General features: G+C 42.3%; 1 protein-coding gene across 5 annotated transcripts in view; it reads right to left on the reverse strand.

Moving 5' to 3' along the window:
- trim2a (tripartite motif containing 2a) overlaps nt 1-7,620 on the reverse strand; it is a 34,662-nt gene extending 27,042 nt beyond the window's left edge. The window contains exons 1-2 of one of the 5 annotated variants that reach the window (XM_063475964.1): nt 7,427-7,620; nt 6,713-6,813 (exon numbers count right to left, since the gene is read on the reverse strand). The gene's annotated coding sequence lies outside the window, so the exon portion shown is untranslated. The other 4 variants (XM_063475961.1, XM_063475965.1, XM_063475966.1 and 1 more) reach the window with 4 other exon arrangements.
- Between the last annotated feature and the right edge of the window lie 224 nt (nt 7,621-7,844).

Genomic DNA, 7,844 nt, shown 5'->3' on the forward strand with positions numbered 1-7,844 from the left:
TTTCTTTGACCTGGATGAGAATGAGGGGTGGATTTGAGGGAAAATAAGTGTTTTGCAACTGCTGACACTACACACTGCGTATCAAGATAACGTACCTCAACTATTCTGTAAATATCACGAGTGATTAAACACATTTATCGACAAAATGCATTCTACATTTCACTAAAGACTGTTCACTGTGTAGACATACTGTTCACTGTAAATGAAAATGGATTGTTGCTTGGACATGCTGCTTTTACCCCCAAAAGTTGTTTCATGGACATTTGTGGGTTCCTTCATCACTACTTCGTCATTAAGAGGAATTGAGAAGCAGTGATGTGTAGAGACTCCTAGGGTGGCTTTTGCATTTTGAAGGTGCAAAATAGAAACATGTGGTCAGCTGATCCTTGAGGCCAGGGGTGGAGAACTCCAGGCCTCAAGGACCAGTGTCCTGCAGGTTTTAGATATCACCATGGGTCAACACACCTGAATCAAACAATTAGTTCATTAGCAGGCCTCTGGAGAACATCGAGACATGTTGAGGATGTAATTGCCCATATAAATCAACTGTGTTGGATCAAGTACACATCTAAAACCTGCAGGACACTGGCCCTTGAGGCCTGGAGTTCCCCCACCCCTGGTCTAGGCTGTAAAAAATAAAAATAAAAATAACAAACCAATCAGGCTAAGAGCAGAAACACTAGCAGTGAAAACATTTAAATCAAATCTCAGGGGAAAAAAACAACAAAAGAAAAAATAGACAGAGATGAGCTTGGAAACAAAGACTCCTGGACATCTGTGGAAGACAAGAGTGGTGCCTGATCACACATCCATCAAAATGAAGAAAACTTGATATGATTAGACACATAATAATCCCATAAAGAGAAGAATTCACAACAATAATCACAGAGGTTTCAACAAACTATTCACCAGACTTAAGAACACAAAGCCCAGATGACACGTTTCATTTCCCAGTTTACCTTTTCTGGACAGATGAGACTAACGTTAACTTCAATCAAAACGATGAGGTAGGCTCGGAACAGCTCACGATCAGGTGGGATGTGATGGATGGGCACGTGTGGCTTCCGGTGCCACTTAGTCACATGATGGGAAAAAGAAGCTTGAAGATGAATTCCTTCTTTCCAAACCACTCAAGTTTCCCGATTAGCACAAGGATGATGCTCCACTGCAGCGGTGGCAGAACTGTGCAGCCTTTACTACACCACTTTCTACTTTTTGTTCCCACAACCATTTACTGCATTGAAGCATCTCTGATGTCACAACAGAAAGAACAGCCCGCCATAGGAAAACTACTGCTCGGACATCAAAGACTCTCTCGCACAGAGCCAGGATAAGAGAGAGGAGTGGACAGAGAGGGCAGGCTTATGTAATCACACTTTAATCCACTTAGTTTATCTATGAAGAACGGAGCCATGACAATGACATGAATGTGGCTTGCTGATGAGCCATTGAGACAATCCACTGTGAATAATGATGGCAATGTCGTAGAAACTCCCAAAATGAATGTAAAACCCCAGCAGTGTAACAGAGTCAAAGACTTCTCTGGTCACATTTGATCAAAGGATTCATTTGGTATTCAATTCAAGTTTCTTATATCTGTAAACTGACCTCAGAGGGAGAGCACAAGTCCAAGGGTCACTTATTAGCATGTTTAATTTCTAAAATCAACACACAGTGTATAAACTGTTCAACTAGGTGTACATGGTGTCAAAATGTCAATTCAAGATTTAGTTATTTCATTTATTCCCTGAAAAATTACTGTTACTGTTTTTATTTAAATAAATCACTAACTCAACCGAATCTGCAGAAATGCTCTCATCTCAGTGTTTTTAATGAATCCCGCTAAAATCAGATGACTTCTGAATGAATCCGACGGTCAGACACGTTTCACTGCAGAAATAACAGCAGCTTGTCACAAGCAGCAGAGAATCAGGTGCAGTGCGGCGACTACAGCGTTACTCATGCCAGACTCTGCGCTGTGACAACTCAACTTTCAGATCAAGCCTGAAGTTCAAACTGAAAATACTCACAGAGAACTACACGTGCAGACAACACACGCGCTGAAAACGCCAAACAAAATCCCACAGTGCCTCGGAACTCATGCGATCCTTCCTCCCCAGCACTCACCACAAGCGCATCAGTGGTTCATTCAAGTTTTCGCAGATTGAAGATGCGGACGTAGGCGCGCTGTTGTCCCGATGCAGGCCTGCGCTCTTACTAAACCAGCAGCTGGACATCTGCACTTTATAAGATTGGATGCATTTCATTTTAACACACAGATGTGAATCCTCTAAAGCTCTCACTGCGTTAAGCCAAATCCTAAAGCACAGAAACAGCTGATGTTTTCACTTACCTAAAGGCAGACTTATCCGCGATAACTGAGGATGTTTCAAGCAGTTATCGTCATCTGCTGGGATTTTCCCGTTTAAGCTCCCTCCGTCCTCCGCCCTCCGTCCCGTGTGCTGCTCTGCGCTCACTCTACAGCTGAACCGAGAGCCACTTCAACTCACTTCCACTTCACTTATTAAAGGGATCCGCTGACAATAAAAGGGAAAGGCAACAGCAGCCGGAGGCAGTCTGAACTCATCAATAATGCATTCACGTGTAAAAATAACCGATTGTTTCCGAGTTATTTCTATTTCTGCTTCAGTGTTTAGAACTATTTGTAGTATTTATTGTTGTTTTATCACTTGGGAATCGGACCTAATATTTCTACCACAATACATTTAAAAGAAAAGTAGGCTTCTGCATGTTTTTAATTTGTTTCTACATAATTTAAACACACACACACACACACACACACACACTCAAATAAAAAATCATTATTGTCGTTGCCAAAAGTTGCATGAAGGCATTGACTGACCGCAGTTTTTAGGGTTGTAAGAAAAACCAGTGGTTATAGTTTAGTATAACGTTAGGAAGCACGGGTAAGCTAAAAGCTAACGTAGTTTTGTCGTATGGCAAAAAAACCAAACAAAACAAACCCGCCTTACACTCTCTCTGAGGTAAACATCTCACATTTAGTAATTTAATATTTAAAGTAACTACCAAATAAATGAAATGAATGAAACAAAGGACAGTTAGTCAAAAAAATTAAACAAACAAACCAACTTTAAGCCGTCAGCCGTCCATCAACTGCTAGCTAACACCTGTATTTATTATTGTAGCCTCTTTACAATATAAAGGCTTTGAGGCAGCTGTTGTAATTTGGCACTATATAGATAATTTTTAATTGAATATTGATCGATCTATTTATTTATTCATTCATTCAACTTTACAGGTGACCCTAATTTATTTATTCACCAGATAATAAATAAGTGACAACCACTGGAGTTAAAATGTGGAGTGTCATAAACTGCATTTCCTCTAGCGGCCACTTGAGGCTAAATCCATCTGTGAGTCAATCCTATTTTAAAATGCTTAACTTTACAAAATAAAAAACAAACAAAAAAACAAGTTTACACTCTGATACAAAATGTGATTTTGGTCTCTGTGGGTAGCTTCAAAAGTCTGCAGCGAAGTGATTTTTTTAATAACTGGACTTGATTTGGAGCTGGGTATGCAAACACAGACAGCTGTGGGACAGTTTTCTGTGTGAGGAGAACTGTAAGTGGACTTCTCCACAGTGTTTGTGCTGCTGGAGCCATTTGAAGCATTTGTTATAGAATTATCTGACTTATGTTAGGGCTTTGTGTGCGCTACAGAACAGCCGCAAAGTGTGATTAGGTTTTAAGGAGTAAAGTTCTGGTATTAGTCTACTCTAAGTGTGGTGCTGAGGGCCTAGAGTGCCAAAATGAATTCTATTTTATTCATTCATTTTGGCCAACGAGGCCCTCCATAAGTAACTAGCTATGTGTGTCTGTGCATGGCACCTCTGCAGGTCACGGATGTAGCTTGCTAATTATGCTTGCGAGCTCCTGCTCTCCTTCAAATGTTGTCACGTCTGTCACAAAACACTAACGTGCTCTCGGCAAAGGGCCATTGTTGAGGTTTCGAAATGCAGAGTCCAAAACCAGCAGGTGATATAACAATAGATATGTTCATGTTAGCTGTCATTTTGTTTTAAATTAGGCTAAGATAGCTTAAACTAAGCTGTCTGTGGGCTAATATTTAACTACACTATGGTTAACTGTCTAGAGTTTTCCCAGCTCTTCACACAATAAGGATAGGCTTGAACCATGCCTTGACCCTGAACAGGACAAGGGTTTAAGAAATCTAACGGATGGATTCATAATAGATGTATTTTTTTTTAATCCAATCAATCAATAAATAGATAAGATTTTTTTTTTTAAAATTGAGTTAAAAAGAATGTAAGCTGGTCGTACAATTCCAGCTTCTAGTAGGACTCCTGATGGGCGTCCCAGCGCCAGTTGTAATTGTGGTTTCCTGTCAAGTCCCTCCCTTTTTTATGCAGGAGGCTGTTGCATGGCAACTCTACATTATGCAGCCGCCCATGAAAGACTCTTTTCAGATTAAATAGAAAGAAAGAATCGAGTTATTTGCATTCCTTTTCCATTAATGATTGTGTTTGATGCAGGAACAGGCTGTGTAACGTTTATTGTCTGGTGTGCGTCAGAGGTGGGGGAAGGGTGACGCATCTGAAGGCCTCACTACTATTTTAGAAAACTCAGGCAGTGTGTGTGTGTGTGTGTGTGTGTCACAGTCAAAGGGCACCTGTTTAGCATGCGATGCACAATCACAGGCTCAGTGCAAAGATTTCTGTTTCTTCTCAGCATCCCACCTCTGTTTCCTCACAGCTAAAGCGGTACAGTGACAGCCTAAAAAGAGTTTTAATAAAGGCTGAAGAGGCACCAGAGCACAAAAGCACACCAGTGCATGTAAAATTTCACATTCAGAGTACGCGAGCGAAAGCTCAGAAGCATCAGCAGTAACCAGCATTTATTTTTCTATTAATTCTTATTTACTTAAATCTACACAAAAAGAACTTAAATCTTAAAAACACCATGCACTCAGTTCATGTCCACGGCTGATTTGCTTTGGTTCTTTCAGGGTTTGGTTTAGAGTCACGACAGCAGCTTGAATTAGTTTTCAAATAACACAACGAGATGTAGCTTGGCATAAAAATGTGAATCGATTGATGTCACCAGAAAAAAAGCTTTATTCATTTTAAAATCAAATCTTCACAGGAGAGTAGAAACAGCAAATAAAGTCCACACTAGAGTGTGGCCATGCTCTGGCAGAGTGCTTTTTATTTTTAGGCCAGACTGGAGTTTTACCATTTGACCATAATTTCATATCACACCGGTCACAGCTGCCTGCACCTGCTGCTGTTATTAGCTCAGTGGAGCATGGCTGGATTAGCAGAGGGCTCTGTGAATGGCTGCTGAATAATTGAACAACTTCTTTTGTCTCATTCATGCTGTTTGTTGGAACACATGATTGGGACATTACAAATGCCCAGCGTGAGGCTTTAATTTGGCCATCATTGCAGGTTATTGCAGGCAAATGTACACTGAAGTCACTGCACAGTTACCACCAGGCAATCTACCGATACTGACAAGACGTACAGTAAGACTAAAGAGCAGCAAAATGTTTGTGGTCTAGTAAAACCAAAAGCTTGAAACAGAATACATACACGCACCTATGTTAGGTACCTGTTCAACTGCTTGTTTACGCAAATATCTAATCAGACAATCACAGGGCAGCACCTAGACGTGGTAAAGACAACCTGCTGAGGTTCAAACCGAGCCGCAGAACGGGCAAAAAAGGGGATTTAAGTTGCTTTGGATGTGGCACGGTTGTTCACGTCAGATGAGCTGGTCTGCTGAGATTTTCCCACACTGTCATCTCCAAAGCATATCCAGTCAGTAGTCATTCTCTGGGTATAAATGCCTTGCTGGTGTGAGAGTTTAGAGAAGGATGGCCAGACTGTGTCAAGCGACTAAGAAGGCACAGCTACAGCAGCAGAAGGCCACACCGAGTGCCACTCCTGTCAGCTAGGAACAGGAAACTGAGGCTACAATTCACACCAGAGAAGCGCCTCTTACCAGCTGCTAATCATTTAAACACCACAGCCCACCTGAGTATTGTTGCTAAACATGTCCGATCCAGCCAACACGTCTGCAGCAACTGTGTGATGCTGCAGACATCTTGCACCTTGTTGAATTTATGCCACAAAAGGGAACCCAGTAATATCGAGCTGTACCTAATAAAGTGTCTGGTGAGTGTAAAAGACTGCAATTTAGAGACTAAAGGAGAATTTAAAAAACTGAGTGACTCACAAGGTAATATGGTCCGAATATCACATTGGTTCATAAACACAAAGACAAAGATTGTTGGGGCGTTCGTGGCTCAAGAGTTGGGAGTTCGCCTTGTAATCGGAAGATTGCCGGTTCGAGCCCCGGCTTGGACAGTCTCGGTCGTTGTGTCCTTGGGCAAGAAACTTCACCCGTTGCCTACTGGTGGTGGTCAGAGGGCCCGGTGGCGCCAGTGTCCGGCAGCCTCGCCTCTGTCAGTGCGCCCCAGGGTGGCTGTGGCTACAACGTAGCTTGCCATCACCAGTGTGTGAATGTGTGTGTGAATGGGTGGATGACTGGATATGTAAAGCGCTTTGGGGTCCTTAGGGACTAGTAAAGCGCTATATAAATACAGGCCATTTACCATTGTCTTATTGCAGCACATCATTTGAAAAGCGTTGAGTAAACTAGCATGGGGGAGATGTTTTATATCAGTGAATGAAAAACAGCCTCACCTCATGTTTCTGTTCCAGTCTTCTCTCCGGAGCACTTCCTCTCTGTGCTGTGAGGTCAGTTCGGGGGCTTGACTTTCACCACATCTTCATGTAATGAAGATCTGAAGACAGAAGAAAGCCCCACTCAGATCAGCTCTTGACTGTCACTCGCTCTGTTACCGACTTACTTTTAACCCACTGGTTGTATTTATAAGGACATTGATTGCTTCACCTATTTTTTTCACAAATCTGAGCAGTTGCATCCAAATAATCTGTGTGCTGTAATCACAGGTAATCCCTGAGGCTGTAGTAAGTATGAGTACGTGAGTATGAAACTCCTAGCATGTTTGTGGGCTGTAGACAGCATTTACAGGCACACGCTTGTTTAAAGGTCACAGTGATGGAGGGAGACTAATAAGCAGTGACAGCATGTCCTTTAAAGTGATACGGAGTAAGGTCATCACCAGGGCAGCGTAGTAAAGCTCTGACTTTAATAACACATGACGTTAAAAAAGTAAACTATCAAACCACAGATGACCCTGCATCAGCCCCAAATTCCAAAGGGAGTCGCAGCCAAAGGTGATTTTCATTTTACAGCTTCATTTGTGGCTTTTGATGCTTAACATCAGAGGAAACTAAATGCATATATTAAGACTTCATGTTAACTTCTCACTTGCAGAAACAACTGCTGCAGTAAATATTCAGATTGCAGAGGTTACAGAGGTTGCGACTCACTCCGTTCTTAGGCATACTGATGGTTCAGTCCTCGTCCTGTACGGGACCACGCCTGTTGTGTCTGATCCCAGGTGTCTGCTTCATGACGTTAATATAAAGGAGAGCGTTTATTTGCTGTTCTTCTATCCACCGAACAACCCTTCCAAACCCAGGAATGATTAGAGCTTTCTCTGACTAACCGGGCTAACCTTCACCAGGGAGAAGACTTTTACTACCTGCGGCAGTGAGAGTAAAGAGCTGGCTCTTCAGGTATCGCCCTGAGCTGTAGGATAAGGAGGGATTGAGAGGAGCATAATCCCTCGCACATGGCTAAAGCGCCTTTGATCTGGAGATAAACGTGCCAAGTCACGAGCTGCTTGACATCTCATGCTTTGTAGTGCTTCCTCTGGAAGAGATGCAGCCCAGTGTTGAACCTGCA

This window comes from Pelmatolapia mariae, linkage group LG6 (genome assembly GCF_036321145.2).
Source record: "Pelmatolapia mariae isolate MD_Pm_ZW linkage group LG6, Pm_UMD_F_2, whole genome shotgun sequence".
NCBI lineage: Eukaryota > Metazoa > Chordata > Actinopteri > Cichliformes > Cichlidae > Pelmatolapia > Pelmatolapia mariae.